We start from the raw sequence: 22,513 nt of genomic DNA on the forward strand, positions 1-22,513 counted from the left end.
ACTGCCACCATACCCCTAAACCAAACCAGCAACCACCAAAAACAGATCCTCAACAAAGATAGACAAGCCTTCCTCAGCCAAATGCTCCCCATTCCTCCTAAACAGGTAAAAAAAAAAGTGAACTCGGCTGGAGGTGAAACTTAAAAGCCTGCTGAGGAACTTATAATTGAAAAGCCAATTAGCCGAATTAAAAATGAGTAGGCCAGATTCAGTCCATCAGTACAGGTAAAAAATTGTTAAAGAACTCCAGACCCCCACTGCCAACAGTGGTGAGTAGCTAATCCCTGAGTAGGGAGGACAGGGGCAGACTAACAAGACGTGACACACCACAGACGAAAACAGGCAAAAAACAAGCAAGAAACATTAAGTTAGTTAAAAGGAAACCCTTCATGTAGTCAGGAATACCTCGCAATTTGGAGAAAAAGGAAATCCCTGCAAGGTAACGAGAAACCGTTGCTCTCGACCGACCTTCCACAAAGAGTTTCCAAACAAATGACAGCAAAAGCGAACAACCGATCTCACCTCGACCCTTGGTCACGGGAAAACTCTTCCCAATCCATACAGGCCCATTGGTACATCTGTAAAGTGTATTACATAGGAAAAAAGGGGGTTTTTGATCCTGCACCGACCTAGATTCTAACTACATGAATAGTCCAAAGTTAGCCAGAAGTGGACGATATGTATGGAAATTCCCATTTGTCCATATGGCGGTGCGCCCAGAGTAAAAAAAACACAGATGTATATACACGAGAAGAGAAAGTATGACTCTTGTTTGGGCGCACTCTTTATCTAACAATCAAATATAAGTTGTTGAGTAATATGCCCAACTAGAGTGAGGTAGTCTTTTATACTTGTTCTCTAGGATACATAAAAATTTATCCGGACATATATGCCATAGATCATTGTGATTGAATCCAGTAGGAGATGGCTACTTCAAATTCAAGAAATGTTCTTATCTTAATTATGCCTGAATAACTGCATATAGGAAGATAGCCACATCTTATGCTACTTCCGTCTGCCAAAGATCAGTACAAACAATGTTTGTATTAATAGACCCTGATTGGGTTAGGTATATTGGTGGAAAAGTCCACACTTAGAGAAACGATTCTATTTGTTGGCCAATAACTCAGACGGTCGTGAGGGATGGAGGTTCAGAGATTAGTAGGAATAAGTGTAAGTGGTGATACTGCTGTTGGTGTTGAGTCTATAGGGAAGATAATCCTCCTACTTCACTGGGTATTCCCTAGGAGTCGCCCATCTAGGTACTGACCCAGCCCGCCTCCGTTTAGCTTCCAAGATCGGACGAGATTGGGCGTGAACGCAGGGGTATGGTCGTAGGAAGGTTGAACCCTACAGCACCAATGAGAGTGCACCGAAATGGAGGGATGGAGTCCACCCAAGAGGTGATTAGGACTGGGTGAAGAGAGGAGATGGCAGCTGTTTAGGTAGGTGTGAATCTGCTGTCCACGTTAGACTGAAGAGGCGTGTCCCCTGCGGGGGCACGCTCCACAGAATCGTGGATGAGAGTTCACAGAAGGAAGCCAAGTTTGGGAAAACAGGAAAAGCGAGAAAAGCATATAAAGCATATAATCATAGTTAATAAAGTATCACAAAATCAGTTGGGAAAACAATATATATATAGCAAAATTTGTTACTAAATTGTCAGAATATGCTGCTAGGTAGTATGACCTAAGTCAATAGGGATTGTTATCTAGTCAATTTATCATATAGGCTTGTGCCCAAAAAGAAAAAAGGCATGTGACCACAAGGGACATGATTATAATCAGCACAGCTGGGGATACCAGCAGAAATTAATTGAATAAGTGCTAACAAAGATACATAAGTATACTAATAAAGCATAAGAGTTGAAAAGATGAATGAGGGGTCAAATGTCACACAATCCAGCATCTGCTTTTGGAAATCATTATACTGCTGAAGCATTAGGATTGAGAGAATAGGGGATCAAAGATGTCACCAAATCCTAGTACAACCAGGCAAGTGCCCTGGAAATCAGAAACAGTAAAGGATAACATATCACCCAATCCAATATTAAGCAGGCATATGCTGAGGAGAAATGTAATCAGCGGGTAGCTGCAAAAAGTTGGTTGAATAAATGTTTGCAAAGATACATACATATACTGCTAAGGCATTCGCAATATATGAAAAAAATTTATAATGAAAGAAATGAAAAAAATAATAAAAAGAAAGAAAGAAATGGAAAAAATGAGGGATCAAAATGTGTCATCCAATCCAGCATCTGCTTTTAGAAATACATAAGTATACTGCTAAGGCATTAGGGATCAAATGTCAGTCAATCTAACAATATCCAGGCATATGCCCTAAAGAAAATGCTGAGGCATGAAATCTGAAATAATGACAGATCAAATATCACCCAATCCATGTCAGGCAGGCATGTGCCCAGGAGGAAAACGCGTTTCACCCATTCATGGGCTTGTTCACTTCCTTTCTGAGCTGCTCTTCCAGGTATTCTGTCAGAGTATTTAAGTGCCCCTGTAAATTGCTTGTGCACCTGTGGTTAATCGTGGGGGCATGGTTGTGTTAACCTCTAGTCCAATCGGAGGCCAGCAAGCGACGCATCATAGGGACGGACTTAAGGGAAGGGCGGAAGTTCTCCATGCTATTTCCGCCCTATAGTTTAAGAAAATAGTGAGAGAAATGGAATGATAATCATATCCCTCATAGTTGTGTACAGCTGATTAGAGTCAGCGGGAGTTGCTGAGGTGGATGCTATGTGCTTACGTGATAGCTCTGAGCGGCGTGGTTTGATCGCGCTGTGCTGGCGGAAGCTTAGATCTGGGCTTCCGCCGCCTGTTGTTATTCCTGGTTGCTAGGATACCCGCGTCATCATACGGCATGACGTGGGTGATGTTGAGTGATTACGTGATTGCTCTGAGCGGCGTGGTTTCCTCGCGCTGTACTGGCAGAAGCTTCGGTCTAGGCTTCCGCCGCGTATTGTTATTCCTAGTTGCTAGGATACCCGCGTCATTATACGGCATGACGTGGGTATTGTTGTGCGGGCGGAGATTAATTCTAAGCTCCCGCCCTCCTAAAACTTGGTGTTAGTGGGTTGCTATGATACCCACGTATCCTGAATAAGGTCCCTCATCCAGTAAGAGTAAATGGGTTACTAGAAGAACAACGTCTTCTAAGTATGGTGACCATTTTTGTAATTTGAATCGGGTATAAGTAAATGTAAGATACAGAAAATCCAAAAGATACAAAAAGGTGTAAAAGTACAAAAGTACACTACCCAGGATCAATTAGAGATGTGTTAAACCAAACATTGTTAGGAGAGGAAAAGTGAAAGTTTCTTTTTTCAAAAAGTTCTTTGGTGATGTCTCCACCCCTAATTCCCAGATGGATTTTCTCCAGACCGAAGATCTTAAGATCCTTCTGACGACCTTTATGAAAGGTATGAAAATGTCTGGCGACTGTGGTTAGTTGCTTCATCCGGACCAGGTCCATGGCGGCATTGCGACAGGTGCCAAGATGTTCTAACGCTCTTTCCTTGAGTTTGCGAGTTGTCATTCCTATATATCTGACATTGCAATCGCACGTGATGCAGTAGATAAGTGATTGCGAATCGCAATTGAAAAATTGTTTAATCATCGTGGTTTTGCCATATCTGTCTACCACTGAATTAATTTTCACAATGTGGGGGCATACTTTACATTTGCCACAGGGGAACGTACCCGTCACTCTAGTGTCTGCTGTAGTGCTACTAGCCATAAAGTCTGTTATTTGGCTCTGTGTGGGTGTGTTTTTGATAAAGTGACTTCTAACCAGATGGTCCTTTATGTTCCTGGACCTTCGCCAGCTCATGTTAATTTTCGAATCGACGTAAGGTGATAATTCCGTGTCTGATTGCAAAATGGGCAGATGTTTCTCAATTGCCTGTTTCAGGAGTTTCCATTCAGGACAGAAGGTTCCAACGAACCTGATTTTGGTGTCATCATCCTTGGTCTTGGGCTGACGTCGGGAGATCAGAGTGTCTCTACTGGTATGAAGTGCTTCTTTTTGTGCCCGTTTAAGAGAGCGCTTGCTGTATCCCCTTTCTAGGAGCCTGCTAACCAATGCTTGACTTTTCATCTTATATACCCCCACCTCCGAGCAATTGCGCCTCAATCTCAAAAATTCCCCCTTAGGAATGTTTTCTATGGTCGGGGGGAAATGTGCGCTGGTTTGGAGGAGGATGCTGTTTGTGGCAGTTTCTTTTCGGTAGAGTTCTGTGGCTAGTGTGCCTTCGGAAGACTTATAGATCCGTAGATCCAAAAAGGCAACCATATCTTTACTGATTGTATGTGTTAGTTTTATATTTAAATTGTTATTGTTGAGATGGTGAATAAATGATAGTAATAGTTCCTCTGTGCCATCCCAGATGATAAAAATATCATCTATATATCTGAGCCATATTAATACATGCTCAGTATAGATGTCATTCTGTTCATTAAAGACGTGAGTTTGTTCCCACCTTCCCAAGAATAAGTTGGCGTACGTAGGTGCGCAGGCTGCGCCCATCGCAGTACCCCTCACTTGTAAGTAAAAACGATCCTGGATGGTGAAATTATTCTTTTCTAGTACAAATTTCAATAGATTAAATAATAAGGAGTTGAAATCGTCATCCTTGCTGGAATCCAAGAAGTATTTCACTGCCTCGAGGCCCATCTGGTGGTCGATACTCGTATACAGTGCCTCTACGTCCAACGTAGCTAGTAGAAAGTGGTCCTCAAAATTTATGTCTTGTATCTTGCGGAGCAAGTCAGATGTATCTTGTAGATAGGATGGCAGCTGTAATACGTGCTCCCGAAGGTGCAAGTCCAGGAAACGACTGGGTTGTTCCAGCAAACCTCCATTCCCAGACATAATTGGTCTGCCTGGTGGTCTTTGAGTGTTTTTGTGGATCTTAGGGAGGAGGTAGAAGGTGGGTATCCTGGGATTTGTGACTGAAAGGTATTTGTGCTCCTGTTTAGTAATTGTGCCTATCGAGACTGCTTCGTTGATCAACTGGGAGTATTCTCTCAAAAATTGTGGGATCGGATTGTGGGAGAGTTTCCTATAACAGGTTGTCTGATTTAATTGGCGGAATGCCTCAATAGTGTACATGTCTGTTGGCCACAAGACGATGTTCCCACCCTTATCGGACGGTTTTTTGACCACATCCTTCCAGGTATGTAGTTCCTTGAGTGCTTGTCTTTCCTCCCTCTTCAGATTGTCCGGGAATGCATGTCGCCTATTAAGATTTCTCATGTGGATGTTGTCAAATTCTCTGGCAACCAAATTCAGGAATACTCGCACTTCAGGACTATTATCATCTGAGGGGAAGAAAGTGGATTTGCTTTTACACATTGGGCGTCGGTCAGTTGTAGATTCTGTGTTGGATTCGGAGTACAGTTCTTCCAGGATGCTAAGCGTGTTCCTGTCTTCCTCCGTTGTTAGGAGTTCTGGGACGTCATCTTTTTGATGGCTCCTTTTTGCAAAAAAAATTTTTAAAAGGAGTTTACGACCGAATAGTCTTAGATCTTTTTCCCACAAAAATCTGTCGAAAGACTTGGAGGGGGAGAAGGAGAGGCCTTTGCTGAGAACATTAGATTGTGCTGGAGTAAGAATTCTACGAGATAGGTTGATTATTGTTAAGTGTTGAAGTGGGGACGGGTCTACCGTGCCTTCCGTCTCTGGCGTTCCGGGTACTTCGATGTTCGTGGCATATCCCATCGGGGGTCTCGTCCCGTGTCTCTTCTACCCCCCTCGTCTCGTCTTTCTTGAGGTTTGTATCTTCCTCTCGGTTTCTGTCCTCTTTCTAAAAAATGACGTTGAGGAGAGCCTTCTCTGCTAGAGTTGGGGGTGAGTCGTGCCGTATCGTGTGTCTCACTAGGAGAGTCCTCACTATTGGTTGACTCAAATTCAGAGAATTTATACTCCTCTTGTTGTCTTCACCCTCTACTCCTAGGGGGCTGTAAGTTCCACCAGAAAATATCTCCTTGAGAGAAATCTCTTCTGTGTCTCTGCAACTTGTTTCGTTTCCTGTCAATTATGGTTTTTTCGTAAGTATCCAGGTCCTTTTTGTATTTTTCAAAGGTGGTCTGGAAAGATACGTCTTTCTCCCAATTCTCTAGATCTTTTCCCAAATCCTCTATTTCTTTCTCAACCTGGTCTAACATTAAGGTATCATGTTTGACCAAAATATGCAATAAGTCATTAGAACACTTCAGTAAAGCTGATTCCCATTCGCTCTTGAGGTTTTCTGTGGCGAGAGGAAAGGAGGGGAAAATCTTGGGTCTAAGACCCCTAGGTACGATCTTATGCTTGATGTAATTATCTAACGTGGTAATGTCCCAGGTTAGGCGGACGCGTCTCTGAAGGGTTCTTTGTAATTTGGAGAGAGATGTTCTCCAGTCTGTCGACGTAGTCTCAATATTGGGGGCTTCGGAGAGTAGGTCTTCAAATTGTCCTAAGTTTCTCCGTTTGGACAGCTCATTTTTAAGAGAAAAAGAGGACATGATGGTAGTTCAGTCTTACCAGAGTACAAGTGGCCTGTCGCAAGTAATGTCAATTATTCTGACTTGAGAGCATGAAATTGTTAATACATAGAAGGTCGTTACCAGATTGAAGCATATAAATCGAAAACAAGACAAAAAGACACAAAGAAATTGTTATCACAAAGGATTTAGGGCGATAAAGGTATCTGCCCAAAAAAACCAATGGCGTGGTCGTGCTGAGGATTGGAAGCATCCACAAACAGCATCCTCCTCCAAACCAGCGCACATTTCCCCCCGACCATAGAAAACATTCCTAAGGGGGAATTTTTGAGATTGAGGGGCAATTGCTCGGAGGTGGGAGTATATAAGATGAAAAGTCAAGCATTGGTTAGCAGGCTCCTAGAAAGGGGATACAGCAAGCGCTCTCTTAAACGGGCACAAAAAGAAGCACTTCATACCAATAGAGACACTCTGATCTCCCGACGTCAGCCCAAGACCAAGGATGATGACACCAAAATCAGGTTCGTTGGAACCTTCTGTCCTGAATGGAAACTCCTGAAACAGGCAATTGAGAAACATCTGCCCATTTTGCAATCAGACACGGAATTATCACCTTACGTCGATTCGAAAATTAACATGAGCTGGCGAAGGTCCAGGAACATAAAGGACCATCTGGTTAGAAGTCACTTTATCAAAAACACACCCACACAGAGCCAAATAACAGACTTTATGGCTAGTAGCACTACAGCAGACACTAGAGTGACGGGTACGTTCCCCTGTGGCAAATGTAAAGTATGCCCCCACATTGTGAAAATTAATTCAGTGGTAGACAGATATGGCAAAACCACGATGATTAAACAATTTTTCAATTGCGATTCGCAATCACTTATCTACTGCATCACGTGCGATTGCAATGTCAGATATATAGGAATGACAACTCGCAAACTCAAGGAAAGAGCGTTAGAACATCTTGGCACCTGTCGCAATGCCGCCATGGACCTGGTCCGGATGAAGCAACTAACCACAGTCGCCAGACATTTTCATACCTTTCATAAAGGTCGTCAGAAGGATCTTAAGATCTTCGGTCTGGAGAAAATCCATCTGGGAATTAGGAGTGGAGACATCACCAAAGAACTTTTGAAAAAAGAGAGCGAATGTACCTTCAGGCTGAATGGACTCCGACCCAATGGCCTTAATGAGAACATTAACTTTAGTGTTCTCTTATAAATTTAATCTGTAACACCCTTTTTTGAGACCTACTTATACCTAGAATCTCTCCATCTAAGTGAACACCAGCGGCCTAACCCAGCCAATCTTTATCCACGTCAAGCCTAGTATCAATTTATTGTTTCCCACAGGTATCCCAACCTTTTATCCCCTGCCCACACCCATGCACCCCTTTTTTCCACACAAGTCTCTCCTGTGTTCTCTTTTCTTCTCCTCGGTCATCACCACTCACACCACTGTCAACACTATTGATTCTAGTGTTATCACCCTTGCACAGTTCTCACCACACGCGTGTCTTATACTCAACACACACTTTTTTCTCCCACCCGTGCATCGTCCCCACTCAAAGCCCTCCTGGCCATAAATACATTCTCCGCCCAACTAACGTTTGACAACACTATTCACATCACCCCAAACCCTATCCTGCTCTTGTTCTTTTTGCTCTTAACTTCCCCCGCACACACCCCTGTGCTGCCAGACACATTAGCAGCTTGCACCACTCATCACAGCTTTTACCCATTACAAGGGTCAGTATATCAACCCTAATTTGTACACAATTAGGGCAGCACTCAAAAAACACTATATTCACCCATCAAATTTTCCCTTCTCCTACTATCATTTTCAAACAGCTATATACATCACAGTCACACTTGTTTTGTTAAATTTCATTCATCCAACCAATCCCGGGATTAGTCACTTCCCAACACTCCTTCACTTTCACTTTTCCTCTCCTAACAATGTTTGGTTTAACACATCTCTAATTGATCCTGGGTAGTGTACTTTTGTACTTTTACACCTTTTTGTATCTTTTGGATTTTCTGTATCTTACATTTACTTATACCCGATTCAAATTACAAAAATGGTCACCATACTTAGAAGACGTTGTTCTTCTAGTAACCCATTTACTCTTACTGGAAGAGGGACCTTATTCAGGATACGTGGGTATCATAGCAACCCACTAACACCAAGTTTTAGGAGGGCGGGAGCTTAGAATTAATCTCCGCCCGCACAACAATACCCACGTCATGCCGTATAATGACGCGGGTATCCTAGAAACTAGGAATAACAATACGCGGCGGAAGCCTAGACCGAAGCTTCCGCCAGTACAGCGCGAGGAAACCACGCCGCTCAGAGCAATCACGTAATCACTCAACATCACCCACGTCATGCCGTATGATGACGCGGGTATCCTAGCAACCAGGAATAACAACAGGCGGCGGAAGCCCAGATCTAAGCTTCCGCCAGCACAGCGCGATCAAACCACGCCGCTCAGAGCAATCACGTAAGCACATAGCATCCACCTCAGCAACTCCCGCTGACTCTAATCAGCTGTACACAACTATGAGGGATATGATTATCATTCCATTTCTCTCACAATTTTCTTAAACTAAAGGGCGGAAATAGCATGGAGAACTTCCGCCCTTCCCTTAAGTCCGCCCCTGTGATGCGTCGCTTGCTGGCCTCCGATTGGACTAGAGGTTAACACAACCATGCCCCCACGATTAACCACAGGTGCACAAGCAATTTACAGGGGCACTTAAATACTCTGACAGAATACCTGGAAGAGCAGCTCAGAAAGGAAGTGAACAAGCCCATGAATGGGTGAAACGCGTTTTCCTCCTGGGCACATGCCTGCCTGACATGGATTGGGTGATATTTGATCTGTCATTATTTCAGATTTCATGCCTCAGCATTTTCTTTAGGGCATATGCCTGGATATTGTTAGATTGACTGACATTTGATCCCTAATGCCTTAGCAGTATACTTATGTATTTCTAAAAGCAGATGCTGGATTGGATGACACATTTTGATCCCTCATTTTTTCCATTTCTTTCTTTCTTTTTATTATTTTTTTAATTTCTTTCATTATAAATTTTTTTCATATATTGCGAATGCCTTAGCAGTATATGTATGTATCTTTGCAAACATTTATTCAACCAACTTTTTGCAGCTACCCGCTGATTACATTTCTCCTCATCATATGCCTGCTTAATATTGGATTGGGTGATATGTTATCCTTTACTGTTTCTGATTTCCAGGGCACTTGCCTGGTTGTACTAGGATTGGGTGACATCTTTGATCCCCTATTCTCTCAATCCTAATGCTTCAGCAGTATAATGATTTCCAAAAGCAGATGCTGGATTGTGTGACATTTGACCCCTCATTCATCTTTTCAACTCTTATGCTTTATTAGTATACTTATGTATCTTTGTAAGCACTTATTCAATTAATTTCTGCTGGTATCCCCAGCTGTGCTGATTATAATCATGTCCCTTGTGGTCACATGCCTTTTTTCTTTTTGGGCACAAGCCTATATGATAAACTGACTAGATAACAATCCCTATTGACTTAGGTCATACTACCTAGCAGCATATTCTGACAATTTAGTAACAAATTTTGCTATATATATATTGTTTTCCCAACTGATTTTGTGATACTTTATTAACTATGATTATATGCTTTATATGCTTTTCTCGCTTTTCCTGTTTTCCCAAACTTGGCTTCCTTCTGTGAACTCTCATCCACGATTCTGTGGAGCGTGCCCCCGCAGGGGACACGCCTCTTCAGTCTAACGTGGACAGCAGATTCACACCTACCTAAACAGCTGCCATCTCCTCTCTTCACCCAGTCCTAATTACCTCTTGGGTGGACTCCATCCCTCCATTTCGGTGCACTCTCATTGGTGCTGTAGGGTTCAACCTTCCTACGACCATACCCCTGCGTTCACGCCCAATCTCGTCCGATCTTGGAAGCTAAACGGAGGCGGGCTGGGTCAGTACCTAGATGGGCGACTCCTAGGGAATACCCAGTGAAGTAGGAGGATTATCTTCCCTATAGACTCAACACCAACAGCAGTATCACCACTTACACTTATTCCTACTAATCTCTGAACCTCCATCCCTCACGACCGTCTGAGTTATTGGCCAACAAATAGAATCGTTTCTCTATGTGTGGACTTTTCCACCAATATACCTAACCCAATCAGGGTCTATTAATACAAACATTGTTTGTACTGATCTTTGGCAGATGGAAGTAGCATAAGATGTGGCTATCTTCCTATATGCAGTTATTCAGGCATAATTAAGATCAGAACATTCCTTGAATTTGAAGTAGCCATCTCCTACTGGATTCAATCACAATGATCTATGGCATATATGTCCGGATAAATTTTTATGTATCCTAGAGAACAAGTATAAAAGACTACATCACTCTAGTTGGGCATATTACTCAACAACTTATATTTGATTGTTAGATAAAGAGTGCGCCCAAACAAGAGTCATACTTTCTCTTCTCGTGTATATACATCTGTAAAGTGGCCGGGCAAGTGAATTTGCAGCCAAACCTTCTAATCTGGCACGATAACCTGCCAAACAGAAGAGGGGAAGGACAAACCAACCGGATCAGCCTCCGGAGCCAAGACACGAAACCAATCCCATTAACCCCTAGATAAGGCGTCGGCGATTGCGTTATCCATACTAGGAATGTGCCGAGCCTGAAACAACACATTGCACTACATGCAAAGCAGCAGTACTCGCACAAGCACCCGCAGCACTTAGCTCACTGATTATTAATGGCATGCACCACGCCCAGGTTGTCGCACCTGAAAATGATGCTGCGATCGCTAAGCTGCTCGCACCACACTTCCAAAGCCACTAATATAGGGAACAACTCGAGCAGCAAGAGGTCCTTTGTGAGACCCTCCGCTGTTAACTTGCAGGCCAAGGAGCAACACACCAAGAACCGTTCAGGTAACATCCGAAACCCAAAGATCCCGTGGCGTCGGTGAAAAGCTGCAGCTCGCAGTTGTTGATGGATGGGGCCAACCAAATCCTAACACCATTAAAAATTCACCAAAAATGAAACCCAAACAGACAGGTCTCTCCGTATCTCAGAAGAAAGGCAGACAAAATGATGCGGCATGGCAACCCCAGCCGTGGCACCCTCGAGCTTGCGGCAAAATACCCTCCCCATGGGAATAACGTGACAGTCAACGTTCAACAGGCCCAACGGAGATTGGGCCTGCCGAAGGGTCACCTTCATCCTACCTGAGCACAGCGTAATCACATCGCAAAGCTTCGCCACCTTGTCTCGTGGCAATAGACAAGCCCCTGCAACAGTATAAATTTTGAAACCCAAAAACAACAGGCACGTATGCGGCCCTTTGGTCTTGTCTTCTACCATCGGTACCTCGAAATGCCAGAAGAGAGCACGCAAGGAAAACAACAGTCTGCTGCAACGCATAGAACCCGCGGGGCCCACGCAAAGAAAATTGTTGAGATAGTGGGCTATACTCTGACCCCCGCAGGAAAACTCTACACACCAGTGCAGGAAAGTGCTGAAATGCTCAAAAAATGTGCAGGAAATGGAGCATCCCATTGGCAGGCAATTATCCACAAAATAATCCCGGCCCACTCGGAACCCAAGGTACCGTAATGAATCCGGGTGTAAAGGGAGCAAGCGGAAAGCAAACCCCACATCTATCTAAGCCATGAGGGCCCCAAGGCCATGCGCCCCTACCAAGCAAAGCGCCTCATCAAACGACTGATACCACACCGATCAATGCTCGGGAGGTATCGCATCATTAACAGAGGACCCCAATGGGTAAAACAGAATCAGCCGAATCCTGCCAGGAGCTTTCTTGGGAACAACCCCCACAGGGGAGACAATCAAGTTCTCCAAGGGAGCTCGTGAAAAGGGGCCCGCCATCCTCCCTATCCTAACCTCCCGCTCAACTTTTTCCTGAAGAACCTCAGGAAAAACTTGAGCCGACTGCAAATTTTGGGGGCAACTAACAACCACCTCCCCTTCAACTGGCAGGCGAAACCAAAACGAAAACCTGAAAACAAGAACCCGGCATCAGCCCGGTCTGGATACCACTCAAACTATTTGGCCCTGGCTGCCAAACAGACAGGGGGGGGGGGCCCTGTTTAGGGACATTGCTGCCAGCCTGCTTGGGCGGTGCTCTACTACCGGGCCTGGAACCCCTCTTACCCCAGTGGAAGCAATTGGAAGCGGGATGTGTCCCGTTACAACGCAAGCAGAGGTGTCGAAAACGACACTGCTGTCCCAGAGTGCAAGATGCATTGTTAAAAGCTTAACACTTGCCTTTTGATGGGGACAAAAAGTTTGATCATGCTGCTCCACCCACGCCGTTAGGTTATCGGCTAATAAGCGCGATGTGCCCGAGGATGCCGCTTGCGCTTCAGGTGGCACTGTCAGCGCCTCCTTACTTCCCTGTGCTGACCTCGTAATTTCTAACCAGACTTCCACATCCTTGCAGCCGAAGTCCATCACCTCCAAGCAATCCTGCTTACGCCTGAACTCCTCATCATAAACCCTCCATTCAGTACCTTTGTACATGCACTGCATCTCATGTACTAAATGAATATACCTAATGATATTCAAATATTCGCCCAACCGATCCTCCAAATAGCAAGCCGCAAACACGCAGAAACAGGCTAGCCAATTATCATAAGACCTGAAGGCTTCAACCCCAATACCACCCTTCGCCTCGCGAAAAGCCTTCTTAGCCTCATCTGTGAGGGTGAACATGTCTACATACTCACCCCTGCATATCCGCTTCCGACAGCTATCACAAAGACCCTGCAGCACCTTCGTGTACTCGCAGCGTACCACGCCCAGCAAATTGCACTGCTTCCTAGCCCGACGCGCACTCGAGGACAAACGTCGCCGCTTGCCATCTTTCTTGTGGGCTTCACGCCACGCGTAGTGTGCCGCCCGCTTCTTGGCCCTAGTTGCGGTACTGTTGGACGCCAGCGACAAAGACGACGATGCCGTCAATGAAGATTTACCAGAAAAATGCCTATCCTCAAGCCTGTGCTGAGCACTACCCCTCACAGCTGAGGAAACTGCCGGCTCAATATCACCAGCCCCAGCCGCCTGGTCAGAGGCATGAGCAGGTTCTCTACCCGCTAAACCCCTCCTGCGCCTCCCATGTGACTGCTCCTTATGAAATGGTGGCCAACAGTGCTCCCCACACCTGTCTCCCCTGCCGAGGCTGGCGCGCTGCCACCTGCAACAAAGGCAGCAGCGCGTGCCCCATGGCTGCCGACAGCAGTACCTCCCAGCCGGCCTGGGACAGCACCCCACACCATCTGGGAAGAGAGAGGAGGCCTCATGTGAGCGGCAGTCAGGCTGCACGCTCCCGCTGCAGCCACTGCCAATGAGGGCTGAGCGCTAGCGGGCCATAGACCCGCTGCGTCAGCCCCCCCCCCCCGGCCACCCCCATCACCGTGTATTGTCCGGCCGGGGAGGGGGCCATCTGCGGCAGTGAGGGAGAAGCGGCGGCGGTGAGACGTTGAGCAGCACATCACCGTCGCCGCCAGCCGCTGCCATCAGAGGGGGAACCGCGCGATGGCTCCACAGCTGGGAGAGCTCTGGCCTCCTCGGTGAGATAATGGGCCGGGGTCCTGGAGGAACACCGTGGGCGGGGCATGCTGATGGAAGAGTGACTGAAAGTGTATGTGTATGAATTTAATGTGTAGTAACTTAGTAAATGTATGTATGTGAGTGATTATATTACAGGTTGAGTATCCCATATCCAAATATTCCGAAATACGGAATATTCCGAAATACGGACCTTTTTGAGTGAGTGTGAGATAGTGAAACCTTTGTTTTTTGATGGCTCAATGTACACAAACTTTGTTTAATACACAACGTTATTAAAAATATTGTATTAAATGACCTTCAGGCTGTGTGTATAAGGTGTATATGAAACATAAATGAATTGTGTGAATGTACACACACTTTGTTTAATGCACAAAGTTATAAAAAATATTGTCTAAAATGACCTTCAGGCTGTGTATATAAGGTGTATATGTAACATAAATGCATTCTGTGCTTAGACTTAGGTCCCATCTCCATGATACCTCATTATGGTATGCAATTATTCAAAAATACGGAAAAATCCCATATCCAAAATTTCTCTGGTCCCAAGCATTTTGGATAAGGGATACTCAACCTGTAATATGAGTAATACAGGTTGAGTATCCGATATCCAAATATTCCAAAATACGGAATATTCCTAAATGCTGAATTTTTGCAGTAAGAGTGAAAAAGTGAAACCTTTGTTTTCTGATGGCTCAATGTACACAAACTTTGTTTAATACACAAAGTTATCAAAAATAGTATATTAAATGACCTACAGGCTGTGTGTATAAGGTGTATATGAAACATAAATGAATTGTGTGACTGTACACACACTTTCTTTAATGCACAAAGTTATTAAAAATATTGTAAAAAATTACCTTCAGACTGTGGCCCTCATTCCGAGTTGTTCGCTCGCTAGCTGCTTTTAGCAGCCGTGCAAACGCTAAGCCGCCGCCCTCTGGGAGTGTATCTTAGCTTAGCAGAAGTGTGAACGAAAGGATCGCAGCGCGGCTACAAAATAATTTTGTGCAGCTTCAGAGTAGCTCCAGACCTACTCCTAGCTTGCGATCACTGCAGACTATTTAGTTACTGTTTTGACGTCACGAACACGCCCTGCGTTCGGCCAGCCACGCCTACGTTTCACCAGTCACGCCTGCGTTTTTATCTGGCATGCCTGCAATTTTTCATTCACTCCCTGAAAACGGTCAGTTGATACCCAGAAACACCCACTTCCTGTCAATCACTCTGCGGCCAGCAGTGCGACTAAAAAGCTTTGCAAGACCTTGTGTGAAACGACATTGTTCGTTGTAATAGTACGACGCACGTGCACATTGCGCCGCATATGCATAAGCGGAACTGCCGTTTTTTTGCCTGATCGCAGCGCTGCGAACGAAAGCAGCTAGCGATCAACTCGGAATGACCACCTGTGTGTATAAGGTGTATTTGAAATATAAATGAATTCTGTGCTTAGATTTGGGTCCCATCGCCATGGTATCTCATTATGGTATACAGTTATTCCAAAATACAGAAAAATCCAATATCCACAATACTTCTGGTCTCAAGCATTTTGGATATGGGATACTCAACCTGTAATATAAAGAAGTGCTCAATATAAACTGGAGCAATGAACAAGAGCCCAAATATCACAGCACTAAGTAAATACCCAGAGTACAGCTCCTACCTGACCAAAATCTTCTAGAAAAGAGGCTGACCTAACTGCCAGCTCCCTTACAACAACTCAGGGACAACCCCTACCCTCTGCACCCTTAGGTCACTAAAAACCTGATGTTTCCCTGGTCCGCCCCCACCCACTCCTGTCCTATTCAGTCTTTTCGCTCTCCTTAATAAGAAATAAGTAATAGGACAACAAAAAAGCACAACACACAAATCAATAAATATACTGGCAATCAATAAGAATAAAATGATTATTCATGATTGGATTTACATTCCCCTTTTCTGTGTCTAGAAATGGGCGCAGTAGCAGATTTTAACACACCTCCCGCAGTAAAATCTGCCACGTCAAAAGAAAAATAACCATAATAAGCACACTAAGAGAAAACAACACCCCACCACACAGAACACACCTATGAACATGCATATACTTAACAGCAGATATATATAGAATACAAAAATAAAAGGCAAAAGGCATGAAAAATCAATAAATAAATATAAAGGCTACTTTGCCACAAAAATAACAGGAAAATTATGCTCCCTTGAGAATAAAGAAAATAATCATAGTAAGCACAGTAAGAGAAAACAACACCCCACCACACAGAACACACCTATGAACATGCATATACTTACCAGCAGATAGATATATATATATATATATATATATATATATATATATAATACAAAACTGAAAGGCAAAAGACCTGAATAATCAACAAAAAAGGCTACTTGCCCACAAAAATAATAGAAAAATGATGCTCCCTTGAGAAGAAATGACAAAAGAGAAAAAAAACAAAAACAAAAACTTTAGCATATCAGTCAGGTAAGCCACACTACAAACATCCTTAAATACAAACATTAAAACCCATTATCATAAACAAATACAACATTCATTGTTTGTCCTAAACGCTGTGCGACTGCAATACTCCACATAAATGCAACACATCCCAAAACACACTACACAAGGACGTGTTGCAAACACACACTGGGGGTAATTCCAAGTTGATTGCAGCAGGAATTTTGTTAGCAGTTGGGCAAAACCATGGGGGTCATTCCGAGTTGTTCGCTCGTTATTTTTTTCTCGCAACGGAGCGATTAGTCGCTAATGCGCATGCGCAATGTCCGCAGTGCGACTGCGCCAAGTAAATTTGCTATGTAGTTAGGTATTTTACTCACGGCATTATGAGGTTTTTTCTTCGTTCTGGTGATCGGAGTGTGATTGACAGGAAGTGGGTGTTTCTGGGCGGAAACTGGCCATTTTATGGGTGTGTGCGAAAAAACGCTACCGTTTCTGGGAAAAACGCGGGAGTGGCTGGAGAAATGGAGGAGTGTCTGGGCGAACACTGGGTGTGTTTGTGACGTCAAACCAGGAACGAAACTGACTGAACTGATCGCAGATGCCGAGTAAGTCTTGAGCTATTCAGAAACTGCTAAGAAGTGTCTATTCGCAATTCTGCTAATCTTTCGTTCGCAATTTTGATAAGCTAAGATTCACTCCCAGTAGGCGGCGGCTTAGCGTGTGCAAAGCTGCTAAAAGCAGCTTGCGAGCGAACTACTCGGAATGACCCCCACGTGCACTGCAGGGGAGGCAGATATAACATGTGCAGAAAGAGTTAGATTTGGGTGGGTTATTTTATTTCTGTGCAGGGTAAATACTGGCTGCTTTATTTTTACACTGCAAATTAGATTGCAGATTGAACACACCCCACCCAAATTTAATTCTCTCTGCAAATGTTATATCTGCCCCCCCTGCAGTGCACATGGTTTTGCCCAACTGCTAACAAAATTCCTGCTGCGATCAACTTGGAATTACCCCTACTGTGCGGACGCACACAACCATCACCATGTGAAAAAAAAGCCAAAATCTTCACAACTGCATAAGACATAAGAAAATTAACATTTCTCCAAAGAAATATGCGAAAAACCACTACATATATTAAAAAAAAAAAAAAAATACAAAAAAGTAAACACTTACCTCCAAAAATCTCTCTCCACCTCTCACCACAGCACACCACAACTCCTTGGCCTCCATACACTCACAAACCACAGATGGCTTGGGCATGCTTAAGTAATGTAAGCAATCAAAGCAAATGTACTGTACCAATTGTGTATGCTTCACTTCAGGGCCAGATCTATACCTTGTGGTGCCAGGGCGAAAGTTTCCTCTGGTTCCCCTCCCCCCTCCCGACAGGTGAAAGCGTGTCAAAAAATAGGGGCGTGGCTTCATGGGGAAGGGGCACGGTCACAGTTATGCCCCCTGTAGCTGTGCCCTCAGTAGGTGTGCCCCAGTAGTTGTGTCCCCAGTACTGTGCCCTCAGTAGCTGTGCCCTCAGTAGCTGTGCCCCCAGTACTGTGCCCACTGTAGCTGTGCCCTCAGTAGTTGTGCTCCCAGTACTGTGCCCCCTGTAGCTGTGCCCTCAGTAGGTGTGCCCCAGTAGTTGTGTCCCCAGTACTGTGCCCTCTGTAGCTGTGCCCTCAGTAGCTGTGCCCCCAGTACTGTGCCCACTGTAGCTGTGCCCTCAGTAGTTGTGCCCCCTGTAGCTGTGCCCCCTGTAGCTGTGCCCCCTGTAGCTGTGCCCTCAGTAGTTGCGCCCTCAGTACTGTGCCCCCTGTAGTTTTGCCCCCAGTACTGTGCCCCCTGTAGAGTTATGCCCCCTGTAGAGTTGTGCCCCTGTAGCTGTGCCCCAGTAGTTTTGCCCCCTGCCGTGCAGTGTGCGATGATGTCATCGCGCACTGTACAGCACCGGCACCAGTAGCGGATATTGCCATGGCAGTGGCACCCTCCGGACAGCGGCACCCTGGGCAAAAATCCTTCTTGCCCATGGCAAGATCTGCTACTGCATCACCTGTGCGAATTTATGTTAAGCATGCATACGCATGTATAAAACAACACCCCCTGAACCATACGCACATGCTACCTGCATCATGGATTCTGAAAGTGAGACAGTACAAGAGCTTAGAAGGCTAAAATCAAAGTATGAAGCTGTTAAACAAAGCCTAAGAGAAAGGAAAGAAAGATGACGCCAAATTGCACAGCAACATGCACCTGGCTGTGCAGAGGAGAGAGGAGCAGGACCCAGTAGTGAAGTACCCCCATCTACTGTGCAAACACAACAAGAAGCTGGTCCCAGTGTTGGCAAACTGGGGAAGAATCTGGGCCCAGTACCCAAACACAAAAATCAGTCCCACAAACTGAAGAAGCTGGGTCAAGTTCACAGGCTACTGCATCGCAGCCAGGTAAAGATAAGAGAAGACTCCAACCCCCATTTGGCAGGAGGGAGCTGGAAATTCTTGTCCCACAAGCCATTGACAAAATAAATTTTGGATCTAAGAACATGGGCGCTGCAACCAAGGACCATATCTGGAGAGAAATCCCCGATGCAGTGAATGAGGTGGCCACAATTCTCTGCACACCCCAAGAAGTTAGGAGATGGTAAGTACATACTGACTTACACTCTAAAACACTATTATGTGCATTTACTAAGACGGTAGTTGCTTTTTAGATGTAATTTTGCCTATAGCAACCAAGACTATTACATATATAACCTTCTAGAAGGTGCAATACACATTATAATACACAAATACACATTATACAGTATGCCCGCAGCACTGCTGCCAGATACACATTATATGCCCCCAGCAGTGCTGCCAGATACACAAATGACCCAAGTGCTGCCAGGTACACAAATGCTCCCAGTGCCAGATACACATTATATGCCCCCAGCAGTGCTGCCAGATACACAATGCCCCCAGTGCTGCCAGATACACGTTATACAATATGCCCCCAGTACTGCTGCCAGATACACATTATATGCCCTCAGCAGTGCTGCCAGATACACAAATGACCCCAGTGCTGCCAGATACACAAATGCCCCCAGTGCCAGATACACATTATATGCCCCAGCAGTGCTGCCATATACACAAATGCCCCAGTGCTGCCAGATACACAAATGCCACAGTGCCAGATACACATTATGTGCCCCCAGCAGTGCTGCAAGATACACAATATATACCCCCACACCGCTAACAGATACACAAATGCCCCCAGTGCCAGATACACATTATATGCCCCCAGCAGTGCTGCCAGATACACATTATATGCCCCCACAGTGCTTCCAGATACACATTATATGCCCCTAGCAGTGCTGCCAGATACACAAATGACCCCAGTGCTGCCAGATACACAAATGCTCCCAGTGCTAGATACACATTATATGCCCGCAGCAGTGCTGCCAGATACACAAATGCCCCCAGTGCTGCCAGATACACATTATACAGTATGCCCCCAGTACTGCTTCCAGATACACATTATATGCCCCCAGCAGTGCTGCCAGATACACAAATTACCCCAGTGCTGCCAGATACACAAATGACCCCAGTGCTGCCAGATACACAAATACCCCCAGTGCCAGATACACACTATATGCCCCAGCAGTGCTGCCATATACACAAATGCCCCAGTGCTGCCGTATACACAAATGCCCCAGTGCCAGATACACATTATGTGCCCCCAGCAGTGCTGCAAGATACACAATATATACCCCCACACCACTAACAGATACACAAATGCCCCCAGTGCCAGATACACATTATCTTGCACATTCTAGAAGGTGCAAGATTAATGAGCAGTTTAATGTTTGGTTTCTACAGTATGTGCCAAAATCAATCTTGAAGTTCAAATTACATCTTACAATATTTACTGCTATGTATGTGTACAAGTAGAAGATGTCCAGAGTAATGTAGGGTATGATATTTGTGATTGTTTGATGTATACAATTGCACCAGTAACTCAACTTAAAAAATAAATAAATAAAGTAGACGCAGAGAATCTTAAATCAGGAAAATTTAAAAATGTAAACAATGTAATAATGCAATTTTAATTTTTTTTTATTTTATTTAAAAAAAACATCTGTAGTTGGGCTGACTTCAAGTGCCGGCTAAAGAACAAGATGTCTGCACAGTGGAGATCTGTGAGGGGAACAGGGGGAGGGCGAATCCCTTAGAGCATGGGTTCCCAAACTGTGCGCTGCGGCTCCCAGAGGTGCCGCAGCGCTATCACAGGGGTGCCGCAGCCTGAAGTTAGCCGGAGGATGGAAGGGGAGACTGTGTTGCAGGAGTGGCGGGCGGGCAGTGAGTAGTCAGCCGGGGGAAGGGGAGTGCGGGTGGCTGGAGCGGCCGTCTCATAAGTAATAAGCTGGGGGGGAGCGCGGGTGGCTGGAGTGGCTGTCTGGAGCGGCCATCTCGGAAGTAATCAGCGGGGGGGGGGGGCGTCCATAAGTCATCGGCTGGGGGAGCACGGGCGGCTGGGGCGGCCGTCTGGAGCGGCCATCTAGTAGAAAGACAAGTAATCAGCGGGGGGGGGGGGGAGCGCGGGGGCAGCTGGAGCTAGGTACAGCCGAAGTCAGCCGCAATGTTTAATCAGCTGGCGCCGTGGGGGGGGGGGGAGGAGAGTGCAAGATGTCTGCGGCTGGTTCATCGGCTGCATGGGGGCAAAATGTCAATGGTCACGGAGTCACCCAGTGGGGGGGGATGTTATGCTCTCAGGTGCAGGGGGGGTAACCGGAGTCACCCGGCAGGGAAGGGGTGGTGTTATGCGGGATGTGTTTGTGTGCAGGGGGAACCTGTGAGTGGCCAAGGAGTGCGCTGGTGTGGCCAAGAAGTGCGCTGCAGTGACTAAGGAGTGCGCTGGGCAAGGATCCTGACGGCTCATTGAAGTCCTGGCCGGCGTGACCGAGGAGCTGGCTGAAAAAGTGAGTAAAATATTAATATATGATACTGTATGTGAGATGCTGCATAGGGAAATCTATTGGAGGGGGGTGCCTGCTGTAATTGACTTAAGGGCCCTACACACTCGGCGACCCGCCGCCGAGCTGCCCAACGGCTGATATGGCCGTCAAACGACCCGGCGGCGGAGGGGGAGGTGATAGGGGGAGTGAAGCAGTGCATGCTAATATGGACGAGATTGTCCATATTGGCCTGCAGGTATGAACGAGCCGGCACCAACGATGAACGAGCACAGGGCCGCGCATCGTTCATCAGTGGTGCCTACACACTGAAAGATATGAACGAGTTCTCGTTCATTAATGAACGAGAACATTCATATCGTTCAGTAAAATCTTTAAGTGTGTATGTAGGGCCCTTTATATGACGACAAGCTGGTAAGCAGGTGGGGGGCTGGTCTTGGTGCATGGATGCACAGGAGCCTTTTTAGATTGATGTATTTGACTGCAAAAAAAACTGTTATTTTATGTTTGTTTGTTTTTTAAATGAATGCAGGTGCAGGTGACCAGTATCGCACTGCAAAAAGACATAGGGGGTCATTCCGAGTTGATCGCTAGCTGCATTTATTCGCTGCACAGCGATGAGGCTAAAAAATGGCACTTCTGCATATGCATCGCAATGCGCACACGTGACGTACTATTACAACGACCGATATAGTTTCACACAGGGTCTAGCGATGCATTTCAGTCCCAATGGCTGCCGCAGAGTGATTGACATGAAGTGGGCGTTTCTGGGTGGCAACTAACCGTTTTCAGGGAGTGTTTGGAAAAATGCAGGTGTGCCAGGGAAAACGCAGGCGTGGCTGGGTGAACGCAGGGCGTGTTTGTGACGTCAAATCCGGAACTGAATGGTCTGAAGTGATCGCCAGAGTCCACTGCATCATGCCAGAGTCCACTGCTGCCGGAGAGGAAGGGGCCCATGATGGAGGCTGCAAGCGGGTCCCCTCC

At 45.6% G+C, this 22,513-nt stretch overlaps 2 pseudogenes; one reads left to right on the plus strand and one right to left on the minus strand.

Annotated features, from left to right (window-relative positions):
- Nucleotides 1–1,221: 1,221 nt before the first annotated feature.
- LOC134971372 (5S ribosomal RNA) lies at nt 1,222–1,340 on the minus strand (annotated as a pseudogene).
- Nucleotides 1,341–10,426: 9,086 nt separating this feature from the next.
- LOC134971373 (5S ribosomal RNA) lies at nt 10,427–10,545 on the plus strand (annotated as a pseudogene).
- Nucleotides 10,546–22,513: the final 11,968 nt, after the last annotated feature.

The sequence above is a fragment of the Pseudophryne corroboree genome, chromosome 11, assembly GCF_028390025.1.
Source record: "Pseudophryne corroboree isolate aPseCor3 chromosome 11, aPseCor3.hap2, whole genome shotgun sequence".
NCBI lineage: Eukaryota > Metazoa > Chordata > Amphibia > Anura > Myobatrachidae > Pseudophryne > Pseudophryne corroboree.